The sequence below is a fragment of the Impatiens glandulifera genome, chromosome 1, assembly GCF_907164915.1.
Source record: "Impatiens glandulifera chromosome 1, dImpGla2.1, whole genome shotgun sequence".
Classification (NCBI taxonomy): Eukaryota; Viridiplantae; Streptophyta; class Magnoliopsida; order Ericales; family Balsaminaceae; genus Impatiens; species Impatiens glandulifera.
The window spans coordinates 4750358-4763427 of NC_061862.1; the positions used below are offsets into that span (position 1 = coordinate 4750358).

Genomic DNA, 13070 nt, shown 5'->3' on the forward strand with positions numbered 1-13070 from the left:
TTCCATGCTTCCGATAGAAGCTTAAATGCCCTATCTGCCCCCAACAGTTTTGTTGCAATAAGAGTTAAGTACACAACACATCTACTTATACTGTTTGATGAGCCTAGCCTTAACGGCAGATGGTTTTAGACCAAAAATTGCATAGAAATCAATTTCCCCTTTGAATTTTGTCTTAGATGCAACATACACATCAAATATAGTTTTCATTTCTTTTATACCCTCCAAGCTTGGACAAAGAATTTGAGCTCTCAAAGCATAGCTACTTGCGCCATTGTAGTCTTTCTCAACAAATCTTTTCTCAGCCTCCTCCCTTTCTGTCCTGCGAACCTCCTTTACCGCCATAGGAGCCTCCTCCCTTTCTGCCCTGCAAACCTCCTCCTCTACCGTCATTGTAGCCTCTTCCTCTATCACCCTGGTAGCCACCTCTTCCTTAATTTCCTTAATTTCTGTAGGAGTCTCCTCTTCCGCCATAGGTGCCACCTCTACCTCCCTAGCAGCCTCCTCTTCCGGCATAGTTGTCACCTCTACCTCCAAGTGATTTCAGTCTCACCGTTTAAAGTTGCAATCAGTTACATGAACTCCAAAACTGATGCGGAGTTCGGATCAGTGAATTGGATAAAATCTGGCTTTACGAAATCTTGTGGAAATTTTAGGACAACAAACATTGATGTGGTTGAAGAAGTGGACATCTTTTCTCATGTATTGTGCAGAGAAAAAATAAAACGGGGAGGATGCCTTAGAATATATCCTAGGGGCGGAGATATATGGGCCATATATAAGAACTGGTCATCGGAATGGAACAGGGAGACCCCCTCTGAAGTTAGGCATCAATATGAGATGGTGGAAGTTATGATGGATTATTATGAAGAAGATGGAGTGCATGAGTCCACAGGTGAAAGTAGATGGTTACAGGATTGTGTATGGGAGGAACCTAGATAAGGGTTCCATTTGTTGGGTTTTGAAGAAGGAAATGTTGAGATTCTCACATCGTGTTCCTTGTTGGCGAATTAGAGGTGGAGAAAGGACTGATGATCTGCCGGAATAGTGTTGGGATCTGGATCCTTCAACAGCAGCAAGAACAAGAAGAAGCTGAAGCTGGGAAAAACATAAAGTGATATCTTAACTTACATTCCATCCCCCAATTGAAAAGATTATGAACTGTTTGTTGTTTCTTATGATTGTTTGTTCCTGACTGTGTACTTGAGTGATTACAAATGGATGGCCAAAACTATTATAGGTTGTTTCATTGTTGTTGATGATGTTTTTGATTTTGACATGTGAGAATTATTCTACATGTCAAATTAAAGTTGAACGTGGGTTAATTTCTTGTTTAATATTAATTAATTTATTTTTTCTAACAAAAATTGTATTAACATTTATGTTGGTAAAAATATTTCTTAAAAATATTTAAAATTATTATTTCAACATGATTTCATTAATTTATAAATTAATTTTTCTTTTTATATTTTACTGATTTAATTAAACCATATATTCTACAACATTTTTACAATAGTTTCATATATCTTAATAATAAATATAGTAATTTCAAATGTATATATTTTATAATACATAACAATTATATATTTTAAATATTCACAATTAATTTACAAACTTATCTTGCAAGACCATTTGCAATTAATAGGTATTTTTTAAAATAATTTATACATTTAATTTACTTGCTATATATTTTGTCATATATATAAAATTTATATCTTAAATTTTAACAATAATTTTAGCCATTTAATAACATGATTTGCAATAACTTTACAATGTATATTTAAGTTTTTTTTCAATTAGTTTATTAATAGTATTTGTTAGTAATAGAAAATATGTATTTTTTAAATTTAGATTAATGGATGGTTTCTCGGGATATAATCAGGTCCTGATGGCGCCTGAAAACAAGGAGAAAACTACTTTCATCATAGAGGTCGGTGTCTTTTGCAATCAAGTGATACCCTTTGGACTGAAGAACAATGGAGCTACGTAAGAAAGCAACCATAATTCACAACTATTCTCCACGACATAATCCACAAGAAAGTCAAGGTCTACATTGATGATATCATTGTCAAATCCAAGAATCGAGCTGAACATATCACGAACTTGGAGAAATTCCCTTAGAGGATTTGGAAATACCATCTCTGTTTAAATCAAATGAAGTGCACCTTCGGTGTCACTACTGGTAAGATGATAATATTTCTGATTACTCAAAGAGGAATAGAAGTCGACTCTAGCAAAATTGCGGCCTTCACAGCCATGACATCACCCCAAAATGAGCGAGAGGTTCGAAGATTTTTGGACAAAATTCAATATATTAGTCGCTACATTAGTAATCTCACTTACACTTGCGATCATCTCTTCAAGCATCTTAAGAAGGGTCAAAAGTTGTTTGGAGTGATACTCATTAACATGTCCTCGAGAAGGTGAAGGCGTATTTGTAATCCCTTCCTATCCTCATGTCTTTAAGGCCAGGAGTTTCTTTGATTCTTCATTTCACTATCACTAAGTCATCCATGGGGAACATTCTAGTCTAGGAGAATGAAATCAAAGAAGAGGTGGCAATCTACTACATCAGCAAAATGATGACCAATTATGAGTTAAATGACTCTTCTGTGGAGAAGGTCTATTGGGCACTAGCCTAGGTAACGAAGAGGTTGCGCCATTCATCTGCAAAATGATGACCACCGATTATGAGTTAAATTACTCTTTTGTGGAGAAGGTTTGTTGGGCACTAGCCTGGTAGAGAAGAGGTTGCACCATTATATACAAGCTCACCCAATCAAGCTAGTGTCAAGACTTGATCTCATTCGTTTCTTGTTTCAAAGAATCCCAACACTATATTAGAAAGCTGAAGATCAAATGAGATCTCATTTGAAAACTAAAGAAATATATACTTCAATTATAAAATATAAATTCATTCATATTTTCATTTTCTATCTATCCAGTCAAATTTAATTTGACATGTAAAATAATTCTCACATGCCAAAATTAAAAACACCAGCAACAATAAAGAAACAACAGTTTTCAGACAAAGAAACAACCAACCTATAAAAGTTTTGGCCATCCATCTATAAATCTCTCAAGTACACAATAAGGAACAATCATAAGAAAAAAAAAACAGTTTATAATCTACTATTGGGGGGTGGGGTGTAAGTTATGATATCACTTTTTTCCAGCTTCAGCTTTCTTCTTCTTCTTCGTAGATCGCCCATATCTGCTTCCCCTTAAAACATTGCTCAGACCTATCATTGTCAAAATTGTGAAAATCAGAGTTAGGAATCGTCTTGTGCACTGATGCCCTCCTCCTCACCACTGATTGAAGCCCAACTGTGCTGAAATTGTGAAAATCAGAGTTAGGAATCGTCTTGTGTACTAGGTTTGTTAGACACCACCACCTCTCCTCCTGATGATTCTGCTGCTGCTGCTTTCTGAGGTAAATTTGCTAGGTTTTCTTCAGTGCAGGTACTTCAGCGTCAGCTTTCCTTATCTCTGGCAACTTCTTTCTTAATTCAGACAATGCCCTATTAATTAATAACTTTTCTGAGTCAAAAATTGACACTGATGGTCCCATATCTGATAGATTATTTGAAGGCGTTTCTACGCCTGTGTCATCCAGACTCTTTCTCCTTGAGGGCTTGCCCAGTTTGGAAGGCTCGTGAAGAGATCTCGTGCTTTTATTTCCATTCCCTAAAGGGTGTGCCTCGGGAGGGATGGTTATATTTGTATCAACAACCTCCACTGAAGATTCAGAATACGATTTCTGCTTAGATTTAGATACAACGACTCCATTTGTGCATGGTTGGGATATTTGTAATAGTCCCAAGTTGATCTGCATAACCGTTTTCAGGAGCAGGAAAATGTTGACAATCACGAAAAGGATACGAGCCATCTGGAGGTCCTATCCCTTCGTTAATTGCCATGAAAACACCACGACAATTCTTGCAGGATAGTTTTTTGTTCACGTACTTCAGGAGATAGGAGATACTCATACTGAACGTTACAAGCGGTGCATTTTGTCCAAAAGGAATCACCCCTTTCATAGATAAAAATAATTGTCATCAACAAAGCAAATATTTAGAATAATTTCATTAAAATAAAGAAATTATTTAGAATAAGGCCTTGTATGTTTATGGGTTATTTGGTTAACCAATTGACATGGTCACTCGGGATACTCTAGGCCGACCTTGTTTGGGAGTATCGGTAAGAAAATATATGATAAATGAAAGACAACAAAAAAAAAGATAGACCAAAATAGGGTAAAATCCTTTGACCTTGTATCACAAAAGGTCTCTTTGTGATTAACCAAACAAAGAATTATAATAAGACTTAGAATAATTGTCATTATCAAAACAAAGATTTGCTTGGCAAAACTGAGAATGCAAATGCACATACCTAGTATTTCTCCTGATATCGTATGAGGTTCGATCACTTAGGTTGGACAATGTATTCCATGCTTACGAGAGAATAAATGCCCCATCTGCCCCCAACAGTTTTGTTGCAATAAGGGTTGATCAGACGATACATCTCCATAAACTGTCTGATGAGCCTAGCCATACCGGAAGATGGTTTTAGACCAAAAATTGCATAGAAATCAGTTTCCCTTTTTGGTATAAAACCAATATGCGGCTAGGCTTGTCAGACAGTTTACGGAGATGTATCGTCTGCTTCTTTGTGTTCAATGCTTGGCTTACTAATTTCCTTTAATCACCAACTTCCCTCTTATAATAATATTGAATCCCTGTTTTCACTTCATCTGACAATGTGGGACAACACACTTTTTTGTCATTATTGAGGCAAATGGTTTTTCTTCTTCTTTTATTTAAAGAATAGGATAATTCAATAATATTTTCAAGAATTTGATACTTTTAAGTATATTATTTTATCAAATGTTAATAACAAACTATTAAAATGATTTATTAGTATAGCTCCAATAAAAAGAGTTTTATTTTAAACATTTGATTTTCACTAAGAACTATTTAAATTGGATTGAAGTTATTACTATGAGAGTGGTTATAACTCGTACTTTCAAACAAGGTATATGACTCGTATTTGATATTTAATAAACTTATGTTATAGTCATTATGACGAATGTTACTTATATTAATAGAGGCATCGACACCTTCAAGGGAGGGTCTATGTACAGCCCCGGGTAACTCAAAATAGTTTGCATGCGAATGACAATAACGACGGGGAGAAATACCACCGCTATTGAGTTATTCGGTCGATGAAGGGACCTAACGACCGTAAACTGCGTATATTTTATTTATTTTTTTCATATTATTATCATTCTAGCCGGGTAGGTTTTATGGAAATAACTTAGTGATAGTGAAGTGAATAATTAAAGAAACTCCTGGCCTCAAAGACATGAGGATAGGAAGGGATTGCAAATATGTCTTCACCTTCTCGAGGACATGTTAATGAGTATCACTCCAGACAACTTTTGACCCTTCTTAAGATGCTTGAAGAGATGATCGCAAGTGTAAGTGAGTTTACTAATGTAGCAACTAATATTTTGAATTTTATCCAAAAATCTTCGAACCTCTCACTCATTTCGGGGTGATGTCATAGCTGTGAAGGCCGCAATCTTGCTAAAGTCGACTTCTATTCCTTTTTGAGTAATCAGAAATATTATCATCTTACTAGTAGTGACACTGAAGGTGCACTTCATTTGATTTAAACAGAGATGGTATTTCCAAATCCTGTAAAGAAATTTCTCCATGTTCGTGATATGTTCAGCTCGATTATTTGATTTGACGATGATATCATCAACGTAGACCTTGACTTTCTTGTGGATTATGTCGTGGAGAATAGTTGTGACTTATGGTTGCTTTCTGATACGTAGCTCCATTATTCTTCAGTTCAAAGGGCATCACTCGATTTCAAAAGATACCGACCTCTGTGATGAAAGTAGTTTTCTCCTTGTTTTTAGGCGCCATCAGGACCTGATTATATCCCGAAAAATCATCCATTAATCTAAATTTAAAAAATACATATTTTCTATTACTGAACAAATACTATTAATAAACTAATTGAAAAAAAAAACTTAAATATACATTGTAAAGTTATTTCAAATCATGTTATTTTATATATAAATTTAAGATATAAATTTTATATATATGAAAAAATATATAGCAAGTAAATTAAATGTATAAATTATTTTAAAAAAATACCTATTAATTGCAAGTGGTCTTGCAAGATAAATCTGTAAATTAATTGTGAATATTTAAAATATATAATTGTTATGTATTATAAAATATGTACATTTGAAACTACTATATTTATTATTAAGATATATGAAACTATTGTAAAAATGTTGTAGAATATATGGCTAAATAAATCAGTAAAATATAAAAAGAAAATTTAATTTATAAATTAATGAAATCATGTTGAAATAATAATTTTAAATATTTTTAAAACATATTTTTATCAACATAAATGTTAATACAATTTTTGTTAGAAAAAATAAATAAATTAATATTAAACAAGTCATTAATAAATAAGTCATTATTAAGCAAACTAGCATTTATCCTGTGCATTTGCACGAGTAATAATATAAAAAACCCGTGAAAAAGTTATTACGGGAAAAATGTGATAACATTTTTCATTTTATTTTTAACCGTTTTAAATTCAAGGGCGGGTTAACCCACAATTCGACTCAAGTATCCATTTACTCTCACATTGCAGAACGATCTCTAAAACAATTGATACAGTTTGATTCTTTAACTCATTTAGTTTCACCTCTAGAGTCCACGTCTTACCCATACTACGAGTGAAAGAAAAATATAAAGACTATCATTAAAATACCCCAAACGAGACTTACAATATCCATTTGAATTATGTCCCTTATCTCTATAAATATGATGAAACTCTTCCATTATTGCTCACTAATAATATTTAAATCTGTAGCGCAGAGTCAAAAGAGAATTATGACCGATTAAAAATTATTGATGAACTACCGCGTTTATCAAATTTGGTGTTGAATTTAAAATATAAAGTGTTATTAGCCTATTTGATTAAAAAATTGTACTTGTTTTGTTAGGTTGTAAGTTCGAATCATAACTATAGAATTTTTAATTTTATTTTTAACCGTTTCAAGTTTTTTGGACGGGTCAACCCACAATCCGACCCAAATATCAATTTACTCTTACATTAATATCCAAATTAACCACAGCTCTCGACCTGGCAATCCGGACACTTTAAAAATTAAGCATCATTATATATATATATATATATATTTATATATTAGTTAGTTAAAAATTTGAACTTTTATTGTTAAAATCTCTCGCGTTCATCAAATTTGGTGTTAAATTTTAAATATAAAGTGTTGTTAGCTTAGTTGGTTAAAAGGTTGTACTTGTTTTGTTAGGTTACAAGATCTAAATATATACAAATAACATTTTTAATTCTATTTTTAACCGTTTTAAGTTTATGGGCGGGTCAACCGACAATCCGACCCAAGTATCCATTTAATCTCAAATAATCATCCAAATTAACCATAGCTCTCGACCCAGCAATCCAGACACTTTAAAAATTAAGCATCATTATATATATATAGATTAGTTAGTTAAAAATTTGAACTTTTATTGTTAAAATGTCTCGTGTTCATCAAATCTGGTGTTGAATCTTACATATAAAGTGTTGTTAGCCTAGTTGGTTAAAAGTTTGTATTTATTTGGTTAGGTTGCAAGTTCAAACATACAAATAACATTTTTAATTTTATTTTAACCGTTTTAAGTTTATGTGCGAGTCCACCCACAATCCGACCCAAGTATCCATTTACTCTCAAATAAATATTCAAATTAACCACAGCTCTTGACTCGACAATCCGGACACTTTAAAAATTAAGCATATTTATAATGATTATTATAAAATAAATTATAAAATACAATATCATAAATAAAATCTGCAATGCAAATAATGTTGTAATATGTATTATAATATTAATAATACTTTTCAATAATATATATTGAAAGTTGAAACAAAATACTTCTATTTATAAATATATCTATAAAAGAGTGACAACATAAATTATAAAATTTCCAACTTAAAAATAACATATTTGATTTGTGTAATACTACGTTATTTCATAAACACTTATTTTAATACTTTTTGAAGTTGAAAAGAGCATTTTTTTTTAAATCTTATTTTTTTTAGTGTAATCTTGTACTAAGACAACCACAATTGAGAGATCTAATATTTGACTTTAAGTTGCCCATCATATTGTGATGTAATAATATTACGTTATTATCGGTCACCGAAAAATTGGTCGACATTAACACATATTTTTTTAGTATGTTTTAAACACTGAGTCTGTATCTATTTTCTAAAATCACCATCTACTCAAATTTCTTTATCCCAAAAAATTATTAATAAATTATAATTTAAATATTTTATTTATTTATTTTATAACAAAATAAGACAATCAATCCAGCAAGAAGAAAGTCAGATCCTGGACCGGGTATGGTTATTGATAATTCAAGAGCAGCTTAATTTCAAACTTTGATCTCAAAACAACAAATAATCAACAGTTTTCAAATAAAGAAACAACCAACCTATAATAGTTTTGGTTATCCATCTATAAATCTCTCAAGTACACTCAGGAACAATCATAAGAAAAAACAAACAGTTTACTTCTTCTTCTTGCTGCTTTTTAAGAATAAGGTCATCTTGGGTTGCAGCTGGGTCAAGATCCCAACATCATTCTGGCAGATCATCAGTCTTCTCTGCACCTCTAATTCGCCAACAAGGAACACAATGTGAGAATCACAACATTTCCTTCTTCAAAACCCTAAAAATGGAACCCTTATCTCCGCTCCTAGGATAAATTCTAAGGCATCCTCCCTTGTTGTTTTTTCTCTGCTCAGTACATGAGAAAAGATGTTCACTTTTTCAACCACATCAATGTTTGATGTCCTAAAATTTCCACAAGATTTCGTAAAGCCAGATTCTATCCAATTCACCGACCCAAACTCCGAAACAGTTTTAGAGTTCATGTAATTGATTGCAATTTTAAAAGGTGAGACTGAAATCACTTGACGAATCAGACAGTACAGACGTGGCATACCATCTTCTTCGTCGTAGATTGCCCATATCTGCTTTGCCTTGAAGCATTTCTCAGACCTTTCATTGTCAAAGTTGTGAAAATCAGAGTCAGGAACCGTCATGTCGCATTGATGTCCTCCTCCTCCTCACCACTGATTGAAGCTCCATTGTGCCAGAAATTGTGGCAGTGCTAGGCTGGTTAGAAACCACCACCTCTCCTTCTCCTCCTTCTCGGTTCGTTCACTGAGATCAGACAATATATTCAATGCTTACGATAGAGGCTTAAATGCCCCATCTGTCCCAACAGTTTTGTTCCAATAAGGGTTAAGTAGACAACACATCTCCGTATACTGTTTGATGAGCCTAGCCTTAATAACAAATAGTTTTAGACCAAAAATTGCATAGAATTCAGTTTCCCCTTTGAATGTTGTCTCAGATGCAACATACACATCAAATGTAGCTTTCATTTCTTTTATACCCTCCAAACTTGGACAAAGAATTTGAGCTCTCAAATCATAGCTACTTGCGCCATTGTAGTCTTTCTCAACAAATCTTTTCTCAACCTCCTCCCTTTCTGTCCTGCGAACCTCCTTTACCGCCATAGGAGCCTCCTCCCTTTCTGCCCTGCAAACCTCCTCCTCTACTTCCATTGTAGCCTCTTCCTCTATCGCCCTGGTAGCCACCTCTTCCTTAATTTCTGTAGGAGACTCCTCTTCCGCCATAGGTGCTACCTCTACCTCCCTAGCAGCCTCCTCTTCCGCCATAGGAGCCACCTCTACAGCCATAGGAGCCTCCTCCTTTTCCTCCCTAGCAGCCTCTTCTTCCGCCATAGGTCCCACCTCTACCTCCCTAGCAGCCTCCTCTACAACCATAGGAGCCTCCTCCTTTTCCTCCCTAGCAGCCTCCTCTTCCGCCATAGGTGCCACCTCTACCTCCCTAGCAGCCTCCTCTTCCGCCATAAGAGCCTCCTCTACAGCCATAGGAGCCTCCTCCTTTTCCGCCCTAGTCTAGCCGCCTCCCCTTCTGTCATGTGAACCTCCTCCTCTTTCGCCCTGGGAGCCACCTCTTCGTTAATTTCCATAGATCAAACAAGAACCACAAAATTGTAAATCCAATACTCAGATTAGCATCCACAAAATTGTAAATACTCAGATTAAAACTTTTGAAATAAAATGAAACATCCGAATTGCACACTGAGGCCACAGTAGATACGCAAAACTAAGCTAATAAACCTACAGTAGTTCGATGAAAACTAATTAGATATATAAGTATCACGTCTTCCTATATCAAAGTTTCATGAATTTCAATCTAAATCAAATCAATCGCCTATCTGTAGCTGAAGCTCGCAATTGGTTCATGAATTGCATTTTGACATGAATTGAGAAACAAATGAAGGAAAAAAGAAGCTGAAACTCACTCCGGTGTAGGAAAATTGTGTCGGTTCGCAGGACAGAAAGGGAGGAGGCTGAGAAAAGATTTGTTGAGAAAGACTACAATGGTGCAAGTAGCTATGCTTTGAGAGCTCAAATTCTTTGTCCAAGCTTGGAGGGTATAAAAGAAATGAAAGCTATATTTGATGTCTATGCTGCATCTGAGACAAAATTCAAAGGGAAACTGATTTCTATGCAATTTTTGGTCTAAAACCATATGTCGTTATGGCTAGGCTCATCAGACAGTTTACGGAGATCTATCGTCTGCTTAACCCTTATTGCAACAAAACTGTTGGGGCCCTTATTGCAACAAAACTGTTGGGGCAGATGGGGCATTTAACCTTCTCTCGGAAGCATGGAATATATTGTCCGACCTAAGTGAACGAACCTTGTACGATATCTGGAGAAATACAAGGTCAAAGGGTTTTGCCCCTATTTTGGTTTTTTTTTTTTTGTCTTTCATTTATCATATATTTTCTTACGATACTCCCAAACAAGGTCGGCCTAGGGTACCCCGAGTGGCCCTGTCAATTGGTTATCCAAATAACCCATAAACATACAAGGCCTTATTCTAAATCATTTCTTTCTTTTAATGAAATTATTCTAAATATTTGCTTTGTTGATGACAATTAATTAAGTCTTTTTTTCTATGAAAGGGGTGATTCCTTTTGGACAAAATGCACAACTTGTAACGTTCGGTATAAGTATCTCCTGAAGTACGTGAAAAAAAAACTATCCTGCAAGAATTGTCGTGGTGTTTTCATGGCAATTAATGAAGGGATAGGACCTCCAGATGGCTCGTATCCTTTTCTTGATTGTCAACATTTTCCTGCTCCTGAAAACTGCTATGCAAATCAACTTGGGACTATTACAAATATCCCAACCACAAATGGAGTCGCTGTATCTAAATCTAAGCGGAAATCGTATTCTGGATCTTCAGTGGAGGTTGTTGATACAAATATAACCATCCCTCTCGAGGCACACCCTATAGGGAATGGCAATAAAAACACGAGATCTCTTCACGAGCCTTCCAAACTGGGCAAGCCCTCAAGGAGAAAGAGTCTTGATAAAGAGTCTTGATGACCATCATTGTCAATTTTTGACTCAAAAAAGTTATCAATTAATAGGGCATTGTCTGAATTAAGAAAGAAGTTGCCAGAGATAAGGAAAGCTGATGCTGAAGTAGCTGCACTGAAGAAAAACCTAGCAAATTTACCTCAGAAAGAAGCAGCAGCAGGAAAATCAGTAGGAGAGGTGGTGGTGTCTAACAAGCCTAGTACTGCCGCAATTTTTGGCACAGTTGGACTTCAATCAGTGGTGAGGAGGAGGGCATCAATGCGCATGAAGGTTCCTATCTCTGATTTTCACAATTTTGACAATGATAGGGCTGAGCAATGCTTCAAGGCGAAGCAGATATGGGCGCTCTATGATGAAAAAGATGCTATGCCACGTCTGTACTGTCTGATTTCAGTCTCACCGTTTAAAACTGCAATTAGTTACATGAACTCCAAAACTGATGCGGAGTTCGGGTCAGTGAATTGGATAAAATCTGGCTTTACGAAATATTGTGGAAAATTTAGAACATCTTTTCTCATGTATTGAGCAGAGAAAAAATAAAACGGGGAGGATGCCTTAGAATTTATCCTAGGGGCGGGGATATATGGGCCATATACAAGAACTGGTCATCGGAATAGAACAGGGAGACCCCCTTTGAAGTTAGGCATCAATATGAGATGGTGGAAGTTATGATGGATTATGATGAAGAAGATGGGGTTTGCATGAGTCCACTGGTGAAAGTAGATGGTTACAGGACTGTGTATGGGAGGAACCCAGATAAGGGTTCCATTAGTTGGGTTTTGAAGAAGGAAATGTTGAGATTCTCACATCGTGTTCCTTGTTGGCGAATTAGAGGTGGAGAAAGGACTGATGATCTGCCAGAATGCTGTTGGGATCTGGACCCTGCCGCCACCCAAGATGGCCTTATCCTTCAACAGCAGCAAGAACAAGAAGAAGCTGAAGCTGGGAAACATAAAGTGATATCTTAACTTACATTCCATCCCCCAATTGAAAAGATTATGAACTGTTTGTTGTTTCTTATGATTGTTTGTTCCTGACAGTGTACTTGAGTGATTACAGATGGATGGCCAAAACTATTATAGGTTGTTTCATTGTTGTTGATGATGTTTTTGATTTTGACATGTGAGAATTATTCTACATGTCAAATTAAAGTTGAACAGTGGGTTAATTTCCTTTTCCCTGTAGTTGACTTGATTTGGGATAGAAAATACAAATATGAATGAATTTATATTTTATAATTGATGTATGTTTGTCTCTTTCAATGAGATTTGATCTTCACTTACAAATAATATATAGTCTTGTTTGTTGTTGCTCCGCTCCAGCTAAATGAAATTTCTTGGCAGTAAAACTAATAAATAAGACAAATCCTCTTTCTGAGGTGTGAATGTCTTTATTCTTGAATTTCTTGATTCAAACCATATTAATTGTGTTCTCTTATATAGAGCACATTATATATAGCTTTGTTTTAATAATCATATTCAAGAGAATACTTTAAGTGTAAAGAGATATAATTGTGTATGTAAC

At 34.9% G+C, this 13070-nt stretch overlaps 1 pseudogene; it reads left to right on the forward strand.

The window, feature by feature from the left end:
- Positions 1-11912: 11912 nt before the first annotated feature.
- LOC124930092 lies at positions 11913-12514 on the forward strand (annotated as a pseudogene).
- Positions 12515-13070: the final 556 nt, after the last annotated feature.